We start from the raw sequence: 13,399 nt of genomic DNA, 5'->3' as shown, positions 1-13,399 counted from the left end.
ATTACAGTTAAGTGTCAGTTTTATAATGGTAATAACTTAATTTTGAATTTTGTTTTTTAAACAAAACATAATCACATTTTATTAAGCCACTTAGTGCAAAAGGATAATATAAGCTCGAGCCAAATACAACTCTCTGACTTAGATTTAGGACCCGTTTGGATTGACGTGAGAAAAAAAATATTTAGGGTCCGTTTAGATTGACCCAAACCTATTTTAAAACTAAGTAGATTATTTTGTGATGTTATTTGTTATTATTAAACTAATGGCAAATATAATTGGGTAGAAAAAGTAAATTCAAATTTCATTTAGTAACAAATTTGCTATCCTTACATAATTCAAATACTTCTTTACATCATTATATTTTTAATTAAAAAACAAAGTCATATAATTAATCATTGAAATATTCATTCTCGCCCATGTGAGTTCGTTCTAATGGTATTAACATGTACTCCGTCTTTAGAGGTTCGAGATTCAATTCCACACTCCCCAATTATACCAAAATACTCTCACATATTGTTGATGTATGGCATTTAATTAGAAAGTAATAGGCTTTTAATAAAAACAACAATAAAACTTAACATAAAACATATATGTACAAAAACATTATACCGGTGAAGTTAGCATATCTAATTCAGGGAGATGTGTACTTTAATTATTGTTAAAAAATTTGTAGGGATCAAACTAGTAAAAAATCAAATATAGGACCACATATATTTAAATTTACCATCGTCCATTGAATAAAATTAAAAATTAAAAATTAAAAAATGATCCGATATATTGATGAATTATTAAGTAGGGACAGAATACATAATTAATTGGTAAAAGGAGAAAGATGAATCCAAAATCAAATTGAAAAAAGAAGAAAGGAACAAAAAACAGAGAAGAAAAAGGGGGAAAAAAAAGTTCAACAATTGGTAGAGCTTTCTTTAGGAAATTGTTCTTCATATTCATCTTCTTCTTGATATTCTTGTTGTTCTTGTTGTTGAGCTCGATAATGTTCATCAAACCAAATCCTACTCTTAAACCGAGCATTCTAAACTTCAAGTTCTTCGATAAATTTGAAAAAATTCAAATTCTGATTTTGATTCTTGTTCTCATCAGAGCTTTCTTCAGGTAAATGTCCTTCATATTCATCTTCTTCTTGTTCTTGTTGTTGAAGTGGATAATGTTCATCAAACCAATGCTTATGCTCAAATCAAGCAATCTGAACTTCAAGTTCTTCGATAAATTTGAAAAAATTCAAATTCTCATTCTCATCAAGTTTAACAATGGCCTCACGTTTTGGCTCAGAGTTTACCGATGGAGTTTCAAATTCTGCGTAAGAAATTGAAGACATTTTATTTACAAGTCCGAGGGTCGTGGAAAGGAGTTGCGATTGTGATGGAGAAATTATTAGGATTAAGAAAGAAATTGTGTTAATTTTGTGATGAATGAAATTGTTTTAAATAGAGGATAGAGATGGAGGAAACTCGTAAGGAAACAAGTTCCTTCAAGAAAAAGGAATTAATTAAGGAAAAGTGTTTAATTAATTATATAATAATAGGTTAAAAATCACTCCTAATTCTTTTCTTAGAAGTAACAATTGAGTCCCTGAATTTTCGTTTGTAACGATTTAATCTTTGTACATTCAAATATGTAACATTTTTTTAAAAAAAAAATCAATAGGTAAATTAGTAAAAATTGAATTGATGATTAAAATAGCAACCATTATATAAGTTTAAGGTCAAAATTGATGAAATATTGAATGCTTATGATTCAAATTATTACAATCTAATAAGTTCAAGATCAAAATTGATATTTTCCCTATCTTCTAACTAAGAAAATTTCTAATGTGAATTTGAAGATACTTGTGTTGGGCACATGTGTTGCATATTTGGAACAAATTTTTTGGGATAAATAAAGGTTTTTAATGAAATGCCATGGATTTGACCCAAAAAAAATCTCCTACCTTTTATCATTGGTCATTGGTGATAACTATTGCTAGCTGATTATCATAACCGTTGGTGACGACCGTTGTCAACTGATCGTCGACAAAGATCATTGAAAGTCAACGACTGACTTCAATCGATCACCGGTTGTGTGACTATCGATAATTGCCACCAGTCAAACACTAGTGACTATTTGTGAAACCTAGATTTCTATTTTCCCTACTTAAGCAGGTAACTAAGGGAATTAACTAAGTGAAAGTTAAATCCTATGTTGAAGAGAAGGAAATTTCTAAGTGTTGAATAGATTTTCTTTGAGTAGTTAGAGATAAGCCTTTACTAGTGGAATTTGGCTAAGTGTATAGTCAAAAGGAACCATGTGTTTGGTGTTAATGCATGAGATAAGGCTAAAGTATAGTATGGAACTGAAGGCAACCATGTGTGAACTTATGAGGTTGAACGCATGATTGGCCGAGGCGTTGGCAAAAGGCATTGCCCAAGTTGCTCATGCGTTGAGTTTGTGTGAGCGAGAGTGGAGAGAGCGCAGACGCTAGGCGGGCGATCGTATAGCAGTGAGCGATGCTACACGATGAAGTAGGCGATCGTGTAGCAAATGCATGGTGCTACGCGATGCAATAGGCGATCGTGTAACTGCGCGTGGCACTAAGCAATGTGAAGAGAGGCGCTACATGATCAGGCTATACGATAGGCGTTAAGCACTGCACGATCAGTGTAAGCACTAGACGATAAGCGTAGGAGCTAAACAATAGCGTTGGACAATAACGCTAAACAATGAGCGGGCGCTAGACGATAAGCTTAGACGCTAGACGATGCGTTGCGCGCGAGCGTTGGGCAATGACACTATGCAATGGGTGTGATGCATTAGGCGATAGGCATTGGTGCTATACGATGGAGCTAAACAATGGGCATGGCAGTTAAGCGATGGGCTATGCACGAGATCGTTGAGAGCGAGATGTTTACTAAACAATTGAGCTACACGATGGGCATTGGTGCTATACGATGGATGCAAGCACTAGATGATTGGTCACAATGAAAGATTCATTAGGCAATGGAGCTAAGAGATGATGTGCAAAAGTTGCACGATGGACTAAACAATGGAGTGGTGCTAAGGCTTGCGTTACGCAAGGCTGATGAGCTCATTCGGACAAATGGCTATACCGAGGGTGGTTGAACTTGAGTTAGTAGGAGTTAGACGAATTAAGTTTCATACAAAGAAAGTCTTATGCTGAGGAAGACAACACAAGTAGGTGTGTGGTATGAGAGTAGGTGAATGACAAGGGAGTAAGTGGTGGCAAAACATGGTGCAAACACCCCAAAGTAGGAGGTGTCTTACATTGAGACTTGGTAAAGATGATAAAGATTGTTTCCTTTGGCCTATAAATACCACCACAAGATGACTCTTCCATTTACAAGCCAAACCCTCTTCAAAGAACGTAAGGAATAGTGTTAGAAGGAAGATTTGAAGGAGACCATGCGTTGATCATGAAGGGCATGCATTGGTCATGAAGTTCTAAGAGGAGGAGATGTTGTCGGACAGTGAAGTCTGGAAATAGCATCAACTTGGGTCGAAGATTTCTCCCAGAATACTCGTACGTTTGGAGTGATTCTAAATCCACCTAAAATCTCTAAGAGTCTAGTTTTCAAGGTAGGGCTTTTGGAGAAGAAGCTCCGAGGAACCGGGCTGGAGAGTGAGGAAAATACAGAAGGGTCGAGCTATCAGATAAGCTTAGGCCAGTCTTGATGTTTTGATGATTTTGGTCAAACCACGAGGAGTTATAAGCTAAGATTTTAAGGTAAGCTTCACATGTTTGTAGAAGGAAGTATCTCGAGATAAGATTTGAAACTATGAGTAATCTGAGCTTGAAATTGAATTTGGATTTTAGGGTTCAAAAGGGAGCCCGAGAAGACCAAGGAACTTCTAGAAAGGAAGATTCCTACCTTGCCAAGGTGAATGGTGACTTTCCTTTAAGTCTTAAGCATATCTTTTAGAGTAAATTGTATGTGATTATGTTATGAATGAGTAAATAGCCTGAAAATGAGAATATATGATCAGGATGGTCAGGGGGCCAATAGACCTAATTCCTGAGCCCAAATGGAACCTCACGAGATGGTAAGAGGACCGAGAGGTCTAGTTCCTGAGCCTGTGGGAGGAACCTCATTTGGGATGGTCAGAGGGCCGCCTAGCTTCTGAGCCCATGAGCGGGGAACTATGTGCACATAGGGAACGAAGGGAATGCAAAAGAGTAAGTGTTTGTAATTAGTAACAGTTAACTATCTATCGTGTGTGTAGATAGAAGTTGAGACCAGTCTCATTCAAAGCTGAGGTTTAAGTACTAACCTCGTATTTATGATATGCTTATTATTTATGAGTTGAAATAGACTCTAGAAGTTGCTTACCACTTACTAAGCTTTGTGAAGTTCATCCTTTTCTTTCATGTTTTTCTTCCCAGGTAGCGAAAAGTGAGGAGTTTCAGGGTACTACTAAGATCAAGGTCTGCCATAAGCCACAGTCACACTTTTGAGGGTTTAAGAGTGGTTGTTGTAAACTTTTTAGTTAAGTATTGGAGTTGTATAAACATTATAAAGTTGTAATAAAATGGGTCTACTCAGTTATTTTTATCTCCTTACTTAAAAATTTACTGAGTATAGTAAGGTAGAGATGGGCAGTAGGTATAACAAAAGGGTGGTATCTGTGGTCCCTTATGCCTCTCCTTGGGCTCGGGGTGGGGTGTGACACTATTGGTCAATCATCTATGACCAACAACCATTGATGACTTTTTTATGTTTATTTGTCTCAATTTTATTACAGATGTTCAAAAAACTCAATGATCGAAAAAATGGATCAACCTAGCCTAACCTGTGTGGTTTGAATTGGGTTATCAACTCATTTGTGTTAGGTTGTGTTCAAATAAATGAAGATTTTATAGACTGAGTTGGTTCATGGGTTCACCTAATATAACCCAATTCAATCCAAACCAACTTGAACTTATTCTAACTTTAAAATATATATTTTTTGTTACTTATAATAAAATTATTTATAAATATTGATGGAAAATTATTTAAAATGGTAAAACTGTTAAAAATATTTACAAGATATAGCAAATTTTTCGAATTATCAGTGATAGACACTGATAAACTTCTATCAGTGTCTATCAATATCACTAATAGACACTGATAGAAGTCTATTAGCTTCTATCATTGATAGTTTTAAAATTTTGCTATATTTTGTAAATATTTTGGTTTATTTTTCTATATTAAAAATGACCCTATATTGATTTTAGTTTTTTTTTTTTTAATTTCATTGTTTTTAAATAATTTATTCTCCAACAACTCTTAAAAATAGTTCATTAGCACTTTGAAAAGAAAACTTTCATGATATAAATTGAAATTGAATTGTTAATCCTAATTCAATATATGAAAATAATTAAATCAGATCTTTACGTATTTAAATTTTACTTCTTTTTAGAACAAAATTTTAAAACAATGGCCCGAGTAACCTGAACTAGCTAACCAAATATTTCATGGTGGATTGGTTTGGATTCATTTTTTAATAAGATTATTTGGGTTGAAGAAGTTTACAACCAGAACAATTGGGTTGAGTCTAAAAAGTGCTTCAACCCAACCCAACCCACGAAAACCCCTAAAATTTATCTTTCCTCCTTCCTCCATTTTCCTCCAATCCTCCTAATTCCCTTGGATTTCTCCTTCCTTTCCTCTTCTTCATTTTTACAATAAAAAAACAAACTCTCTTATTCTAAAAGCTTAGTGTGACGACAATCGTTCTAGTCGTGGATCGTTAGATATGCTTTGCCTCACTGCCCACTGTCAACCACCCATTGTCTTCCTAGTGATTGATTTTTGTTTTTTTTCCTCCCTCTTCCCTTCTTCGTCTTCCTCCATTTCAAATTCTCTTGTTTCGGAGCTCCAACCACTAAAGTGTGGCATTGATCATATCGTGGGTCATCAAAATTTCTTCACCAACGACCATCTCTACTCACCTACTGCTAGTCATCGACGACTGAGTTGAATGAAGACTATATCCAATGTGGCGGTTGTCATAAATGTTGAACGAAGAATATGGAAGGATGAGAAGGAAAAGAAGGAATAAATGAGAGAAAAAAGAAAAAGAAAACTTTTTTAAAAATAAAAAATGTGTTTATTATAAATATTATGATGTTAGATTCTCATTAGATTTGTTATGAACAAAACTAAAATTATTATCACTTTTACATTATTATCATGAAAATCAATAGGGTAATAAAATTAAAATAAGGATACAAATACGTAGCTAATATAAATGTAGAAGAAAATCTATGTCTAACAATTACTAGAGCTATCAACACTTGGAAGAGCTTGAAAATGATGAACACCACGGTTGAATAAAATTGTACGATTCTATTTTCTGATTTTGAAATTTGTTGTATTAATAGAACTTTTAGCAATTTTTATACGAATGACTCAAAATTTTTTAAAAAATAAAATTTGACAAACTTTTGTTCTCATTTTTATCACTTTCTAGCTTTAGCTCACTAGAAGAAATTTGGGCTTTAATGTCGGTTGGAAAAAGTGAAATTTGATGTATGTCGGTTTTTTTTAAAAAAAAAAACAGATCTTTAATATCGATTTTAAACCGATACTGAAGATGGGCTTTAATGTTGGTTTTAAACCGACATTAAAGGTGTCATTCTTATTTTTTTCTTATTTTATCCGATTTTTGACAACCCTTCTTCGTGCGCGCCGCCTCCTTCTCTCTTACCCAAATCCTATCTCACTCGCCCGTGTCCGTCCTTGGTACATTTGAAAAATCCCCCTTGCTATCAAAGAATCATCATATTTGACCGTAGAGAAAAGAAGAAAAAGGAATATATAAAAAAGTGGAAAAAGAATTATAAAAACTTTATTTTAAAAGGAGAAATTTTTACTGATAGAAAAAATATAAACTATTTATAATAATAATAATAATAATAATAAACAAAATAATAGTAATTTATTTTATTTATTTTATTTATTTTATTTATATATTATGTTTGGTTTATTTTAATATTATATTATATTTATTTATTTTAATATTATATTATATTATATTATTTTCGAAACTGTTTGGGATTTGAGTTATATGGAAACAGTGTCTTTTAATTTTTGTGGAAAATATGAACTATGAAGAGCATTAATAACTACTTTCTTTCTTCTTCTTTTTTTTTTGTTTTTTTTTTTGAAATTTATAACTACCGTAAATATGTTGATAGTGTAAAGAATTTTATTTTAGGAAAAAAAAATATCATTTTGGTCCCTAGGTTTGAGCTTAATTTCTATTTAATATGTGAGTTTCAAAATGTTATATATTTAATCCTTAAATTCTATGTTTTGTTTCACTTTAGTCTTGGGGTTTCAAAATGTTATAATTCTTCTTGGCATTTGAGTTTTTTTTTTTTTTTTTCAATCTGGTCCCTATGTTTCAAGATTTATATTTTTAACCTCGATTTGGCATTAAATACTTATTTTTCATCTTTAGAATTAATCTATATTAATAAATTAAAAATCGTTAAAAGAATTATAATTACTTAAATTTCACTATTTTTATCACTTTTAAAATTAAATTTAAAATTTCATAATTATTTTTAATTAATTAATAGAATTTGATGTCAATGATAGAAAGTTAGTATTTAATAAAAATCAGAGGTTAAAATGTAAAATCTTAAAACCCAGAAACCAAATTGAAACAAGACTCAATTTCAAGGGTTGTAATGTTTTGAAAACTATAGACTAAATTGATACAAAACTCAAAACTTAAAAGACTAGATGTCTAAATGTGTAGAGTACTCTTTAGATATTGAGACAAGATGATATTGTCTAAGATATGGTGTATAGATTTTGGGAAAAAGGAATTTTGACCATATATCAATCTGGATATTAAAATTTTTAATTTCATCGAAATTTGACCCTAAACTTATATAAATGTTGAAATTTCATCTTAAATTTTAGAAATGGTTGAAATTTTAATATATAAAATGTGAATTAATCGAGTCATAAGGTATGGTTTTCTGGCTCGAACTTTGCCAACTTTTTTATTAGATAGTTTATAAACTCTAAAAAGTCAATTATGCCCTCTGGTCCAAATCTACCCATAATGAATTACATAATACATATTTAAACTTTTAAGAAATGAATTCAATTTATAACATGGTATACTATATTTCTTGATATTTTTATCTTCATTTAAAATAAGTCGTTCGAAATCTAGATAAAAAGAAAACATAAAACTGTTGTTTTCAGAATTTGCACTATTGAATCACAAAATCCTAAAATGTTTTCATATATATTACCAAATACATATTTGATGAATTAAATGAATCTAAAATACCTAAAACATAATCTAGATGACCAATTAATAGGCTCTTACCCACTCAACAATATTTGGAGTGACTAATACACATATTTACATATATATTAGAATATATGCAGGTTGAGGTAATCGAACCATTTTATGTCACGCCAACTATGTTAATGTTGACAATAGAGATATTAAATATAAAAAATTTAATATCCAATTTGATAATCATTTTATTTTTGTTTTTTTATTAAGCCTATTTTATCCACATTTTTTACAATGATTTGCATCTTTCTTAAATATAATGGTTGAATTCTTAGCCAAATTGTAACAACAAAAATAACTTTTTGAAAGCTACTTTTTTTAGTTCTCAAATTTTTGCTTGATTTTTTAAACAATTGGTGAAAAGTAAATAACAAAAGAAAAAAATCCAGAATTAGAAATAATGTCCATAGGCTTAATTTTAAAAAATAAAAACAAAAAATAAAAAATGGTTACAAAACAAGCATTTAATATTTAATATTTAAAGATTTGAAATAACTAATCTTTATTTTTAGATTTGTAAATTATTTTTGTTTTTATTTTTTCTAGCCTAAGATTTGTAATTAATCTCTATAGTTTTTTAAAAACTAATTTGTATATAAAAACTAAATTTAAATAATTACTTATAAAAGGTCAAAATAGTATTAATTCCTTTTTAATAATATAAAATTATATTTGAATATAATGGGCGTATGTTTTACAACTTTTGGAAGAAAAATAAACCAGAGAGAATTAATGGTAATAATTTAAATCTTAAACTTTAGTAGCTAATGATCCGTAGTTGTATTTTAAAATCGATAAACATATTTAATCTCTATCGTAAAAAAATATGATTAAAGTTAAGTGTCAGTTTTACAATTTACTAACTTAATTTTGAATTTTTTGTGTTAAACAAAACATAATCACATTTTATTAAGCCACTAAGGGCAAAAAGATAATAAAAGCTCATGGAAGAAAAACATCTCGAAAGTCACAAAACCAAAATCAACTATCCGACTCCGATTTAGGACCCGTTTGGATTGGGGGAGAAAAAAAACATCTACGATCTACCTAGATTGACTTGAAAAAAAATATTTTTCAAAAACTCTATGCAAACATTTTTTATAAAAACTTATTAAAATATACTTAAAAGTATATTCTAAACCTATTTTAAAACTAAGTAAATTATTTTGTGACGTTATTTGGTATTATTAAACTAATGGCAAATATAATTAGGTAGAAAAAGTAAATTCAAATTTCATAATTCAAATACTTCTTTAAATCATTATAGTTTTGATTTAAAAAAATAGTCATAGAATTCATTTTCATCAAAGTACACCCATCTGAACAAGTAGGGTCAATAGTTTAGCATTTAGGCCATAACATTTAGCAACAAAAAAATTTTTAACTCAGACTTAATGGTATTGACATGCACTCTGTCTTTAAAGGTTGGAGGTTCAATGTCATACTCTCTAGTTGTACCAAAATACTCTTACATATTGTTGATGTATTGCATTTAATTAGAAAGTAATAGGTTTTTAATAAAAACAACAATAGAACTTAACATAAAACATATATGTAAAAAAACATATAATGGTGAAGTTAGCATGTTTAATTCAGAGAGATATGTACTTTAATTATTGTTGAAAAATTAATAGGGGTCAAAGTAGTAAAAAATCGAATATAGGACCACATATATTTAAGTTTACCATTGTCCATTGAATAAAATTAAAAATTAAAAATTAAAAAATGATCCAATATATTGATGAATTATTAAGTAGGGACAAAATACACAATTAATTGGTAAAAAGAGAAAGATGAATCCAAAATCAAATTGAAAAAAGAAAAAAGGAACAAAAAAACAGAGAAGAAGAAAGGGGAAAAAATTCAACAATTGGCAGAGTTTTCTATAGGAAATTTTTCTTCATATTCATCTTCATCTTAATATTCTTGTTGTTCTTGTTGTTGAACTGGATAATGTTCATCAAACCAAAGCCTACTCTCAAACCGAGCATTCTGAATTTCAAGTTCTTCGATAAATTTGAAAAAATTCAAATTCTGATTTTGATTCTTGTTCTCATCGTTTTCTTCAAGGAAGTGTTCTTCATATTCATCTTCTTCTTGATATTCTCCTTGTTCTTTTTGTTGAAGTGGATAATGTTCATCAAACCAATGCTTATGCTCAAATCGAGCCATCTGAACTTCAAGTTCTTCAATAAATTTGAAAAAATTCAAATTCTCATTCTCATCAAATTTAACAATGGTCTCACGTTTTGGCTCAGAGTCTATCGATGGAGATTCAAATTCTGCATAGGAAATTGAAGACATTTTAATTACAAGTCCAACGGCAGTGGAAAGGAGTTGTGATTGCGATGGAGAAATTATTAGGATTAAGAAAAAAATTGTGTGTTAATTTTGTGATGAATGAAGTTGTTTAAATAGAGGATGGAGATGGGGAAACTCGTAAGGAAACAAGTTCCTCCAAGAAAAAGGAATTAATTAAGGAAAAGTGTTTAATTAATTATATAATAATAGGTTAAAAATCACTCATAATTCTTTTCTTAAAAGTAACAATTTATCTAAATTTTCGTTTGTAACGATTTAATCTCTATACTTTCAAATATGTAACATTTTTAAAAAAAAAAAAAATCAATAGGCAAATTAGTGAAAATTGAATTGATGGTTAAAATAGTAACCATTATATAAGTTTAAGGTCAAAATTGATGAAATATTGAAGCTTATGATTCAAATTAATACAATCTAATAAGTTCAAGATCAAAATTGATATTTTCTATCCCTTTTAACTAAGAAAATTTCTAATGTGAATTTGAAGGTTTTTAATGAAATATCATGGATTTGACAAAAATAAATAAATAAATAAATAAACTCCCACCATTTATCATTGGTCATGGGTGATAATCATTGTTGGAGGACTATCATGACCGTTGATGACAACCGCTATCAACTGGTCGTCAAAGATCATTGCAAGTCAACGACTGCCTTCAATCGATCACCGGTTGTGTGACTATCGATAATTGCCACTAGCCAAACACTAGTGACTATTGGTCAATCATCTATGACTAACGACCATTGATAAATTTTTTATTTTTATTTTTTTCAATTTTATTAGGGGTGTTCAAAAAACTCAATGACCCAAAAAAAATTGGATCAACTCAATTTAACCCGTACAGTTTGAGTTGGGTTATCAACTCTTTTGCATTGGGTTGGCTTCAAATAAATAAAGATTTGATAGATTAAGTTGGTTTATGGTTCACCTAATATAACCCGAATCAATCCAAACCAACTCGAACTTATTATAACTTTAAAATATATATTTTTTTGTTACTTATAATACAATTATTTATACATATATTGATTTTAGTTTTATTTAATTTCATTATTGTTTAAATAATTTGTTCTCCAAAAACTCTTAAAAGTAGTTTCATAGCACTGTGAAAAGAAAACTTTCATTATATAAATTGAAATTGAATTGTTAATCTTAGTTCAATATATGAAAATAATTATCAGATCTTTAAATATTTACATTCTACTTCTTTTTAGAACAAAATTTTAAATCAATGGTCCGAATAACCTGAACTAGCTCAAACCAAGTATTTCATGATTGGATTCGGTTGGATTCATTTTTTAATAAGGTTATTTGAATCTAAAAAGTGTTTCAAACCAGCCCAACCCATGAATACCCCTAAAATTTATCTTTCCTCCAATCCTCCTAATTCCCTTGGATTTCTCCTTCCTTTCCTCTTCTTCAATTTTACAATAAAAAAACAAACTCTCTTATTCTAAAAGCTTAGTGTGATGACAATCATTCTAGCCATGGATCATTAGATATGCTTTGGCCTCACTACCCACTGTCGACCATCCATTGTCTTCTTAGTGATTGATTTTTGTTTTTTTTCCTCCCTCTTCTCTTTCTCTTCTTCTTCTATTTCCAATTCTCTTGTTTCGGAGCTCCAACCACTAAAGTGTGGCATCAATCATGTCGTGGGTCATCAAAATTTCTTCACTGTCCACTGCCCAATGACCATCGTTGCTCGCCTACTGCTAGTCATCGACGATTGAGTTGAATGAAGACTATATCCAATGTGGCGGTTGTCATAAATGTTGAATGAAGAATATTGAAGGATCAAAACGAAAAGAAGGAATAAATGAGAGAAAAAAGAAAAAGAAAACTTCTTCTTTAAATAAAAATTTTTTATTATAAATATTATGATGCTAGATGCTCATTAGATGTTCAATAGTTGCTCATACTTAGTGTCAATTGACCATGTGTTATGCCCTTATTTTCCAAAGTGTTGTTCATGTGTCTTAACATTATACATTATTAGTGTTCATGTAATTCATCTCCTACTTGCCAAATTGTCTATAAATAGTAGCATTTGGTGGGTCTTGGATGACACATACATTGGGCGAAATTCTTGAAAATTGGAGAAAGTGGAGATTTTAGAGAAATTCCTTACTTCATATTTTGTTAATTTATTTTATGTTGTTTATTTATATATTATGTTAATTTATTTTAATATTTATTTTAATACTATATTTAGTGGTATCTATGTTCTTATTGTGTTCCTCACATTCACAACATTTTTTTATTTGATAATTAACATTAGAAGAAAAATAGTGTTTAATAAAAAAAAAAAATAGGCATCAATCAGCTTTCCATTAATAATTATAATTATCCAAAAAAAAAGACAAACAATTAAGAATATTATTTATTACAAATCTCATGGTAAAATTCATTTCATGGAAAAAAAAAAAAAAGGAAAAAAAGGTAAACCAATTTTTTATTAATTTATTATAAAACCAAATTTCAAAATTTGTTATTTTATAATTGCAAGTGCCAAAAAGAGACATCCATATGTACCGAGGACCCAGAGCTTCATGTTCCAAATATCCCACCCTAATTTATACTAAAAAGTTAAATTTTTTTGTGAACAAAACTAAAATTATTATCACTCTTACATTATTTTCATGAAAATTAATAGGGTAATAGAACTAAAATAAGGATACAAATACGTAGTTAATATAAATGTAGAAGAAAATCTATGTCTAACAATTATTAGAGATGTCAACACTTGGAATGGTT

This window comes from Benincasa hispida, chromosome 11 (genome assembly GCF_027475165.1).
Source record: "Benincasa hispida cultivar pf3 chromosome 11, pf3_genome.v1.1, whole genome shotgun sequence".
NCBI lineage: Eukaryota > Viridiplantae > Streptophyta > Magnoliopsida > Cucurbitales > Cucurbitaceae > Benincasa > Benincasa hispida.
The sequence above is the reverse complement of the archived record's forward strand: the minus strand, read 5'-3'. Positions refer to the sequence as shown.